Below are 10,497 nucleotides of genomic sequence, written 5' to 3' on the forward strand. Positions count from 1 at the left end.
GTCTTTGATGGCTGAGAGCACTCGCACTGACACGTATTCGAGGAGCGTTTGCTTGGAACTGCACAAAACTTGTATGGAAATTCTTCAAAAAGAACCTAGGCTTTAAATATTTTGAAGGTAGCGAGCCAGTTATGGCAGCGCTGGGCTGAGAGGAAAAAAATAAATAAAAATTGCGCCATAACACATTACGCCTGCTATTATTCTCTTCTCTGGCCATGGCTGGGTCACAGGAAGATAGTAGTTGGGGTATGAATGAGGGGGATAAGGAAGAGGAGGGGAGTGGGAGTTGGGAAATGGTGGGGAGTAGGGGAGTGAAGCGTCTCAGGGAAGTTGCAGAAAGGCAGAGGAAAGAGGAGACATGGAGGGTTGTAGTGAGGTTTGAAGGAGAGGGTGGAGTGAAGGGTATGGATCCAGTTAAATTGACCAAAGTAATTGGAAAACAGGTTGGAGAGGTGGAGTTTGCGAAAGTGTTGAATGACGGCAATCTGTTGCTTGTGTGTACCTCTGAGGAGCAGGTTGCAAAAGCTCAAAGGCTGCAAGTAGTTGGGAAGAGTGTGGTGAAAAAGGTGGCGAGGGTGGGAGGAGAAGGAAGTAAAGGTGTGATATATGGGATTCCAGTGTCTATGGATGTGAAGGAGCTTGTGAGGAGCCTCAAGATGAAGTGTGATGTGGTGCAGGGTGCGCAGCGGTTGACTAGGGGGGTTGAGAAGAGTGTCACTGAGTCTGTGCTAGTGCTATTCAGTTCGAAGGAGATACCTGAGGAGGTGTATCTCGGATTCATGAGGTACAGAGTGAGAGAGTATGTGCAGAAGCCAATGAGGTGTTTTAAGTGTCAGAAGTTTGGACATGTGGCAAAGTTCTGTAGAGGGGTGAATAGATGTGCTAAGTGTGGGGGAGACCATGAGTATGGGGAGTGTGGTGAGGGAGTGAGTCCAAAATGCTGCAATTGTGGTGGGAAGCACAGCGCAGCGTACTGGGGATGTGAAGTGATGAGAAGGGAGGCGGAGATTCAGAATGTAAAGGTGAAGGACAAAGTATCCTATGCTGAGGCAGCCAGACGGGTGGGGGGAACGGAGAGGAATGGTGGAGGGAAGGTCGGAGTGGAGGTCGGCTCAGGGAATGCTGGGAGCCAGAGGCAGGAAACAAGCAAGGAAAATGAGTCCAGGGCACAGGGAGAGAAGAAGGAGCTGGTTATATTCATTGCAGGGGTAATTAATGCTACAGCTGAGGTTAAGTCCAAGACTGAGAGGATTCAAATCATCTCGAAGGCTGCTTTTCAACATCTAGGCTTGGTAGGATTAAAGTGGGAGGAGATAAGGGAGGGGCTGAATGGACAGCCAAACCAGGAAGCAGGTAGTGTAGGATAATCTACTGATTATGTTACTCTTACAATGGAATGCTAGGAGTTTGGTAGCAAATGGCCAAGATTTTAAGAAATTTATTGACAGCAGGAGTGTGAAGCCAGATATTATATGTGTACAGGAGACATGGTTAAGACCTAACCTGGATTTCGTTTTGAGTGACTATGTTGTCTTCAGGAGGGATAGGGATCACGGTAATGGAGGGGGGTGTGCAACATTTGTAAGGAAGGGAGTGCCGTACAGGGTAGTGGGTCGAGGGACAGAGCAGGAGTATGTGGTGGTGGAAGTTTGGGCGGGCAGGAGGAAAGTAGGGATAATAAACTATTATAATCCAAGTAAGCAGCTGAAGTTGAATGAGTTGGAGAAGGTAGAGGGACAGGATGGTGATAGTGTTATATGGTGCGGGGATTTTAACGCTCATAATACATTATGGGGAGGGGAAAAAACAGATAATAATGGGCAGGTAATCGAAGATATGTTGAATGGTACAAACTTAGTGTGTGTTAACGATGGTAGAAAGACTAGGATAGATGTAAGAACTGGAAAGGAATCCGTATTAGATCTTACTTTAGTGTCTGGTAGACTGGCACCGAGGTGTGAATGGGAGGTATATGAAAGAGGGACCATAGGGAGTGATCACTATCCAATTCTGTGTAAAATGGACGTTAGTGTGGCGTTGAATGTAGAGGATAGGAGTGGAAGGTGGGTGTTCAGTAAGGCCGACTGGGAAACTTTTGGGGTAGTGAGTGATGCATTTCTCAGTGCAGGGCGAGAAACTAGTGATGTGGAGGAATATGAATTAGAGGTGCGGCAGTTTATTCTTCTGGCGGCAGAGACTACAATACCCAAAAGTACAGGCAGGAATAAGAGGAAAGCAGTTCCATGGTGGAATGATAAGTGTGGAGAGGTAGTTAAGAACAGAAATAGATCTTTAAGAGTACTGAAGAGGACTCATAATTGCCAACATCTGATTGAGTATAAGAGGATGCAGGCAGTGGTCAGGAGGACTATCAGAGAAACGAAAAGGGCGTATTGGAGGGGGTACTGTAGTTCTATTGGGAGCACAACCACAATAGGTGAAGTGTGGGGGATGATTAGAAAAATGGGAGGTAATAGGAGGGAGTGGGGTTACCCAATCCTCTTGGATGGGGGCCAGATAGTTATAACAAATGTGGAAAAGGCAGAAATGATGGTGAACACTCTGAGCAAAGTACATAGTCCCAATAACCTGGCAGAGGAAGAGAGTAGGGGCAGAGAGGAAACTAAAGGTGTGTATGCAGGGGCTTTTCACAAGAAAGGTTTATTGGAAGATAAGTATAATGTCCCATTCACAGTAGGGGAATTGAGGAGGGCACTGGCTAAATGTAAGAACTCTGCTCCGGGTAAAGATGGTGTTTGTTATATCATGTTAAGGCATTTGAGGGATGTGGGATTGCGGAAGTTGTTGAACTTGTATAATAAAGTCTGGGAGGAGGGGAAGATCCCATCAGGGTGGAAAGAAGCGGTTATTATACCCATTAGAAAGCCAGGGAAAGATGCAAGCAATCCGGCAAATTATAGGCCTATAGCCTTAACATCACATATGGGTAAATTAATGGAGAGACTGGTGAATGGGAGACTGATGCATTTTATGGAGGAAAGAGGACTGATGGCCAGTTGTCAGAGTGGATTTAGAAAAGGGAGAAGTACTACTGATTCACTGGTATGCTTGGAGCATGAAATCAGGACAGCTCAGGTAAAGAAAGAGACGGTTGCGGCAGTGTTTTTAGATGTAGAGAAAGCGTATGATATTCTGTGGGTGGACGGTCTTTTGATAAAGTTGCACTTACTGGGGGTGGGTGGAAGTATGTTTAATTGGGTAATAGAGTTTTTAAGTAACAGAAGTATTCAGGTTAAGATAGGCCTAGAAATCTCCAGGAGGTGCTTTGTTAAAAATGGGATCCCGCAGGGAAGTGTGATAAGCCCATTATTGTTCAATGTAATGATTAATGATGTTTTTACAGACCTGCACCCAGGAGTAGGCAAGTCATTGTTTGCAGACGATGTGGGTTTGTGGAAGAGGGGAAAAAATATGAAACATATTGTGAAGAAAGTGCAGGAAGCTGTAACGCAGGTAGAGAATTGGGGAAGGAAATGGGGTTTTAGATTCTCTGTAGATAAGACTAAATGTATGTTTTTTACTAGACGGAAGGTTGAGGAGAGTATGCAGGTGCAGCTGTATGGAAAGAGCCTGGAGAAGGTAAAGTGTTTTAAGTTTCTGGGAGTATTTTTTGATGTAAGGATCACGTGGAGGGACCACATTACATACGTGATTGATAAATCTAAGAAAGTTTTAAATGTAATGAGATGTCTGGCTGGAACAGAGTGGGGAGCAAGTAAGTCATCTTTGAGGCAGATATATGTATCCTTGATAAGATCCAGAATAGAGTATGGGAGTGTGGTTTATGGGTCTGCGTCAAAGTCCCAGTTAGCTAGGCTGTATGTAGTTCAAGCGGCAGCATTGAGGGTGTGCACAGGGGCTGTGAGGTCTTCTCCAGTGTGCTCATTGCAAGTGGAGGTAGGAGAAATGCCACTCAGTTTTAGAAGGAAGCAGCTCCAGGCTAATTACTGGGTTAGCCTGAGGTGCCAAGGGGATGACCATCCAGTTAAGTCGGCATTTCAGGCGAGCTGGGAGAGAGGGGCAGGGAGAGGGGAAAGCTTTGGGTGGACTGGGGAGACAGTGGCGCAAGAGGTGGCTGTTTACGGCATGAATTTCTGCCCAGTGGTATTGTGGCCAGTGACTCCTCTGTGGCAGCTGAGGGCCCCAGAGGTTGATCTAAAGCTGCTTGAAGTCAAGTTAAGGGACAAAGAGGCAAATCTGGTGCGTGAGTTTCAATGCCGGGTGGTGGAGAACTACACTGACCATATACTAGCCTTTACGGATGGTTCAAAGGACCAGGAAACTGGGGCTACAGGGGCAGCTTTTTACATAAATAAATTAAATGTACAGTCATGTAAGAGAACATCGGACAATCTAAGTGTGTTCACTGTGGAATTGGCTGCTATCCTGATGGCAGTGCAATGGGCGGAGCAACTTTTGTAATTTCTTGGTGTGTAGTGACTCTGTGTCTGCAGTTGAAAGTATTGGGAGGGGCAGTTCTCTGAGGCGACAGGACCTTATTCAGGAAATTCTTTTGGCTGTTAGGGATGTCGCAGCGAGGAGGGTTAAGGTAGCACTGATGTGGGTTCCAGCACGTGGGTATCCTGGCGAATGAGAGGGCTGACAAACTGGCAAAAGAGGCAGTGAAAAAAGAGCGTGTGGAGACCAACATAGCGCTGTCTAAGTCTGAGGGTAAAAGTATTGTGTGGAGGGAAGTGATGCTGCAGTGGCAACAGCGGTGGGAGCAGGAGAGCAAAGGGAGGCACCTGTTCTCAGTGTGTAGTAGAGTGGCTAAGTCAGTTCATGAGTGTGGGAGAGGAGGGTGGAAAAGGAAGGATGAAGTCATTATTGCCAGACTGAGGATAGGACATACTTTTCTTAACAGCACTCTCCACCTTCTGGGGAAACACCGGGATGGGCTGTGCTCTGAGTGTCAGGAGGAGGAGACGGTGCAACATGCGCTGCTTTCCTGTAGGAAATATTATGGGCAAAGGGTTGAGTTGGTGGAGAAGCTGCGGACAGAAGGGCTTGAGGGAATATCGGTGAAAACCATTCTGGAAGTAGGGTCAAGTGGGAGGGGAAAGCGCTGTTTTTTTTAGTTTTTAAAAAGCACTGGTCTGGTGAGGAGAATTTAGTGTTGTGATGTGAAAAAAAAAAAAGTAGGGGCGGCAATGCAACTAATAGGATGCAAGCTGCCGTTAAACCCCAACGAAGAAGAAGATGTCTTTCATGTCTTTGTAGTCTGTGATCATTGTTACGATAGAGTAGGTCACGTGACTAGAATCAGGAAGTAAGCGCATGTTGGTACGGCGTTGAAAGCGAACACTGCTTGTTCAATTCTCGCCTGCAGTTCGGCAAACTACTACCTACATTTTGTGTTATACAAGGCATCGTTGGTATGGACCTTTGTATAACTTATTATGTATTGAAATACATCTTTTGAGTTCGGAAATGATAGTTTTCTGTGATGTTAGACGATCTGTTGAGAAAGTTAACGTCATGTCGGTTAGCATTGAGTTCATGGCTAACGTTAGTCATTCTGTCGCCCTACTGTGGCTGTTGACGTTGTGTTCATGTGTAATAAATATGTTAATAATGATTCACTAATTCATAGTTTAAACAGACAAATACAATTACTAAACACATTATGTTACTATACAGTGATTCATAAGATAATAATACTGATTATACAATGTGGTTTGTATTCTCCTAGTTTCACCCTTTCCCTTGTTATTAAACCTGGAGTCAACCTTCAGCCTTGTTAGGATACTGATTTTTAGCTATTGTTAGGATACGGATTTTAGCTATTGATCTGACTCCAAATTGCGATCAACACTTAACACAAGTTTCTATGTCCCAATCCACACACTGGCGCACCTAACAATTTTGCGAGTTCGTTCTGTCAAAGAGAAGACCAGTAGATCAATCAGACCAAATTTACCAATTGTTTATTCCTAACAAAGCGCACTAATACAGGCCTGGGTCCCGGGTCCCTCACACTAAAACTCGTGCGTTTTTGTGACCACCAAAAGACGACACATTCTTCTGGGTTGCCCAGTTTTAAAGAAACACAATATGAATATTAAAGCATGCAAAATATTGTGTGATGATTGGTCGATGGTCATCTCCTCCCCGTCGAGGTGTCAGCACTGTGGTCAGGAGTTGGGGATTTTCCTATCGAAGCCCGACCACCTGGACGTGGTGTTGTTCTTTGTTCTCGTTCCTCACCGACCTTGAGGTGTTATCGTCCGGTACTCCCCGTCTGGGCCTGTTTTGCTACACTTCGCAGAAAACAAGTTCATGCAGTGTGCCTGCACATTCCTCACCCCCCACCAATCCACACAAGCACTCCAACACTAGATATTATATTGATATGATTATATGTTTCGCACAACCTTAAAAAATATGTTTGCAAACCGCTGAAAGCACATTTCCCTTTATTTTTGATGTCAAAATAAATTTCCCTTTATATCATTTTTCCATCCATGCCTATATAGCAATTATAATTAACGCGCATGTGTAATTTTAATTATTCAAGCAATGAATCCTGATTATATTTATTTGTCCTTCAACTAGATGCCAAAACAACCAGCAGTAGACAATGATTTAATTGTTACAGTTCTCTGCTCAACAAAAGAGGCCATATTTGAAAATGCCAACATAGCCACTTCAAGCGCTACTGTGTGGACAGATCTGAGTGACCAGTTAGAAAAGATGTCTGCAAAGGCTCTGTACACCTTTGTAAAAACAAACAGACACAATATCTGGTCAGCTCTGGGATTCAGTCATGATGAACCTGATCCTGAAACTAGCAGTGAAGCAAGCTCGGAATCAGGTCCTGAACTGCCATTTCAGCTTCATATTCCTTTTGACAAGTGGATGGAATTTATTCCAAAAAAGGCTGAATACAAAGATAACCGTCGAACCCAAAAAAGAAACTATACCATTTTCAAGCCTGGCACCTGGACCCACATCATAAATGAACACATCTGGAAAACAGTCAAAATTCCTTGCACATTTGTTTTTAAAAGAGCCAAGGTCTATCCATCGGTCTCAAATAATTATATTGAAATCAGAGGATACTGCAAGGAGTGTCATGGCCTTCTCAACATTAATTGTGGCGGAGAGCCAGAAATTAACAGCCCAATAATATTGAACTGTTTCATTAAGAACCGTGATGACTCCCTTCACACTGGTAGCTCAAAGCGGTTTCTATCTGGACAGTTGCGTGAGCAGGTAGCCAAGGAACTTTGTGAGGGCAGGATGGAACCACATGTATGGCGAGCATCACAGGCAAATAAACCGATGGACTTCGGAGACTCTGAGCCAAGCCACCTGCCAAATTTGGCCACCCTGCGCAAGGCAAAGCAAGAGAAAAATGATTTGGCATTAGGTGACAAAAATCCAATTTTCTCATTGCAGATGTTGAAATACAGTTCACCTCACAGTGACAGCATCTAAGACATTGGACTTGACAAGTTTTTCTGTCACCATTGGAGTCAAACACAAATGCATGTGTACAAGAGCTTAAAGAAATCTCACCCAATATTATGTGTTGATGCAACTGGCTCAATAGTTAAAAAACTGATGAGACCGAATGGCACGTCTGGCCATATCAAAGTCAAAGTCCGCTGTATCAGGGTGTTATGACAGGGCATACCAGTTCCAGTGTCCCAGTTGTGCAGATGCTGTCAGAGAAGCATGATGTTAATGCTATCACACAGTGGCTGAAGGAATGGATCCATGCAGGTGCATCTGTTCCTAAAGAAGCAGTGAGTGACTTTTCTCTGGCGATTCTTGGAGCTCTCGTCAAAGCTTTTACCCCTCATCCTGACCTGAAGAGCTACATCAATGAGTGCTTTACCATTTCATGTGGGAATCAACCTGGACATCTACCCCCATGTTTTGTCAGGGTAGATGTAGCACACTGTATTAAGATGATCTGCCGATGGGACTGCCTGAAAAACAAAATACCTCGTGTTAAGGATTTCTTTGTCAGGTCAATAGCACAGCTTCTTAAGTCACAATGTTTGCAACATGCAAAAGAACTTCTTCGTACTATCACCATTGTGGCACTGAGTGAGACAGAGGGTAATGACAATTCTGGAGCCCCTATCCCATCAGAAAAGTCCAAGAAATACTTGAGAGCGCAAATTGCAGAAGAATTTGTCGAGAATGAGGACGTTGAGGGACAAGAACCAGGTGATGCATTAAATCATCCAGACTAATGTCCGACAGTGGGTGACAGAAATATGTGAGGAGAGCAGGTCACTTGCCATGGCTGATGGGGATCGGGACAACATCCACTTCCTCCCTGAGATCATTCCCCACATAACAAGACTCGGAAGTTACTTGCCACTCTGGACAGCAATAATGGTCTCTCTCTTTAAAAGCACCAGCATCACTGCAAGTTCCGCGGCTGTTGAAGCAGAGTTCAAAAACATAAAAAAAGGCCTTTTCAAGCATGAAAGCCTACCCATTCGTGTGGACCGGTTTGTTGCTCGTCATCTTTCCTTCATTGAGGGAAACATGCGGATTTGCTGTGCAAAACAAAAAAGTGAAAAAGATGCGTGTGATGCCACGACTGTCAAAGAGCCTGACAATGTCTGCACTACTTCTCAAACTGAAGTAGTAAACAAAAGGGAAAAAAAATCTCATACTGGAGGGGAGCCAGATGCATCTACTCACAGTCTTCCAATGGATGACAATGCAGTTGAAAACTGGAGAGGTTTAGCGGTCCCACCGAAAAAAAGAAAGACAACTTCATATCTCTCTCCTTGTCCTGAATGGCTGCATATTGATACACAAGTGGGCTGGAAAAAAGTCAAGGTACCATTGTTGAAAAACGGGAACCATCAACAGCCTGTTAAACTTCGCACATCAAAAGTGTCTGTGCTCAATACTTGTGCATTTGATGCTGTCTGTCAATGCTTATGCTGTTCTTTCTGTGAAAGTTCTATATTTGAAAAGACTGTTCTGAACTATGAACGTGGGAACCAATTCCTCCACCTGGTGAAAACCATCACAACACAGGGTGTGAACCCGCAGGTATACTCACTGAGGGCAGAACTGCTGGGAGAAATATTCAAACCTGTCCTCCTGACCTCTGGTGCTCTCCAAACTGATGCACAATGCCACGTCTCCACTGTAATTGAGAGCGCAATGAGGAATATCCCAAGTGTTTATTTGATAAGACAATGCTCCTCACAGTACTGCAAATTAGGCCAACAAGTAATAAGGCAAGTTTCACTTGTTTGTGTAAACATTGCTGTCCTGCAGACCTGCGGCATGGCTCATCTTCAGACTGCTGCTGAAAAGGAACTCAGCCTTTCGGACTCTCTCTGCCTCAGGCCAATTGAAAATCCTTCCCAGTGTCCGTCTTCATTCAAAACACAGGACAACAGTACAGGCAAGGTTGTGTGTTCAGGTAATGTTACTCACAGCTACAAACTGGGAGAGTCTGTGTGGTTTGACACTGACCTTGGTAGCAGTTGCAAGGAAGTTACCTTACTTGAATTTCCCTCCAGTCTGGAGCTAAAAGAAAAGACTTTTACTTTGAGAGCAGTCATCGGCTTTGAACCAGGACCGACCCAGGATTCTCTTGGGCATTATGTGGCATAATGCAGGAGGACTGCATATGCCTGGGAGATCTATAATGACCTGGGAAGTGGAGTGAAAGCAGCATCAGTAAATACTAAGATCTTCCCACATGCTGTGTTCTACACAGTGCAGTGATGCATTGTTTGATTTGTTGAAAAAAAAAAGTGTTGATAAGGTTCCCTTTGAAAAATAAAGTTATTTTTTCACGTTTTCAAGTTTATTTTTCTCGCTGTCATCAACTTCACATACATGTATTAATTGTTGCATTAATTAATGTTTTGGAACAGACATAGACTCACCAGGTAATTTAGGTTGCGGTGAACCTTTTTCACGTCAGATGTAATTGAAATAAATTATCATATAGGCTTATTGATAACAAGGAAATTAATCAATGAGCACGATAACACTAAAAGCACTAAAAGCCATTTCCCGCAGTGAAAGTTTTCTGTAAGCTAAAAAGAAAAAAAAAAGGCTAAGAACATATTTACCTTGTATTCGTCTTGCATCGGGAGCATTCAAAGAGATTGACATTCGCGACGACATACGGTGACATCATCGCTATAAATTAAATGTGTAATAACTAAAAAAAACAAGCAGCACAAACGAAAATTTTTGCTGCACAAACCAGCACAAACAAAGCACAAACGAACGGTACCATTTTGGGTCCATTTGGAGAAAAAGGTGGGGCTGGGTGACGTCATCGCGAGACGTCGAATTCGGCGTCTGCTGCCAGCCACAAATGCCCAAATTTTGACAATTTTTCCTGGTCAACGGCTGTAAATGATTGCGTTGTTTAAAAAAGAACTTTATTTAACTCTAATTTACCCTTTTAGATAATATTACGTCCCCAGTCACGTGCCGCGGAAATTACGTCACTAGACGGAACTTCCGCCAAGA

General features: G+C 44.0%; 1 long non-coding RNA gene across 5 annotated transcripts; it reads right to left on the reverse strand.

The window, feature by feature from the left end:
- Positions 1–6,420: 6,420 nt before the first annotated feature.
- LOC147056266 (uncharacterized) lies at positions 6,421–10,430 on the reverse strand. 5 transcript variants are annotated; one of them, XR_015066039.1, is made up of 9 exons: positions 10,256–10,430; positions 10,089–10,158; positions 9,481–9,534; positions 9,282–9,379; positions 9,059–9,145; positions 8,689–8,813; positions 8,273–8,540; positions 7,543–7,954; positions 6,421–7,353 (listed from the first exon to the last, which is right to left on the reverse strand). It is a non-coding gene; the product is annotated as an uncharacterized LOC147056266 (long non-coding RNA). The 5 variants fall into 5 exon arrangements; XR_015066036.1 differs by having other exon boundaries at positions 9,481–9,660; XR_015066037.1 differs by having other exon boundaries at positions 10,089–10,258.
- Positions 10,431–10,497: the final 67 nt, after the last annotated feature.

The sequence above is a fragment of the Syngnathus leptorhynchus genome, chromosome 5 (genome assembly GCF_054491065.1).
Source record: "Syngnathus leptorhynchus isolate UIUO chromosome 5, UIUO_Slep, whole genome shotgun sequence".
Taxonomy (NCBI): domain Eukaryota; kingdom Metazoa; phylum Chordata; class Actinopteri; order Syngnathiformes; family Syngnathidae; genus Syngnathus; species Syngnathus leptorhynchus.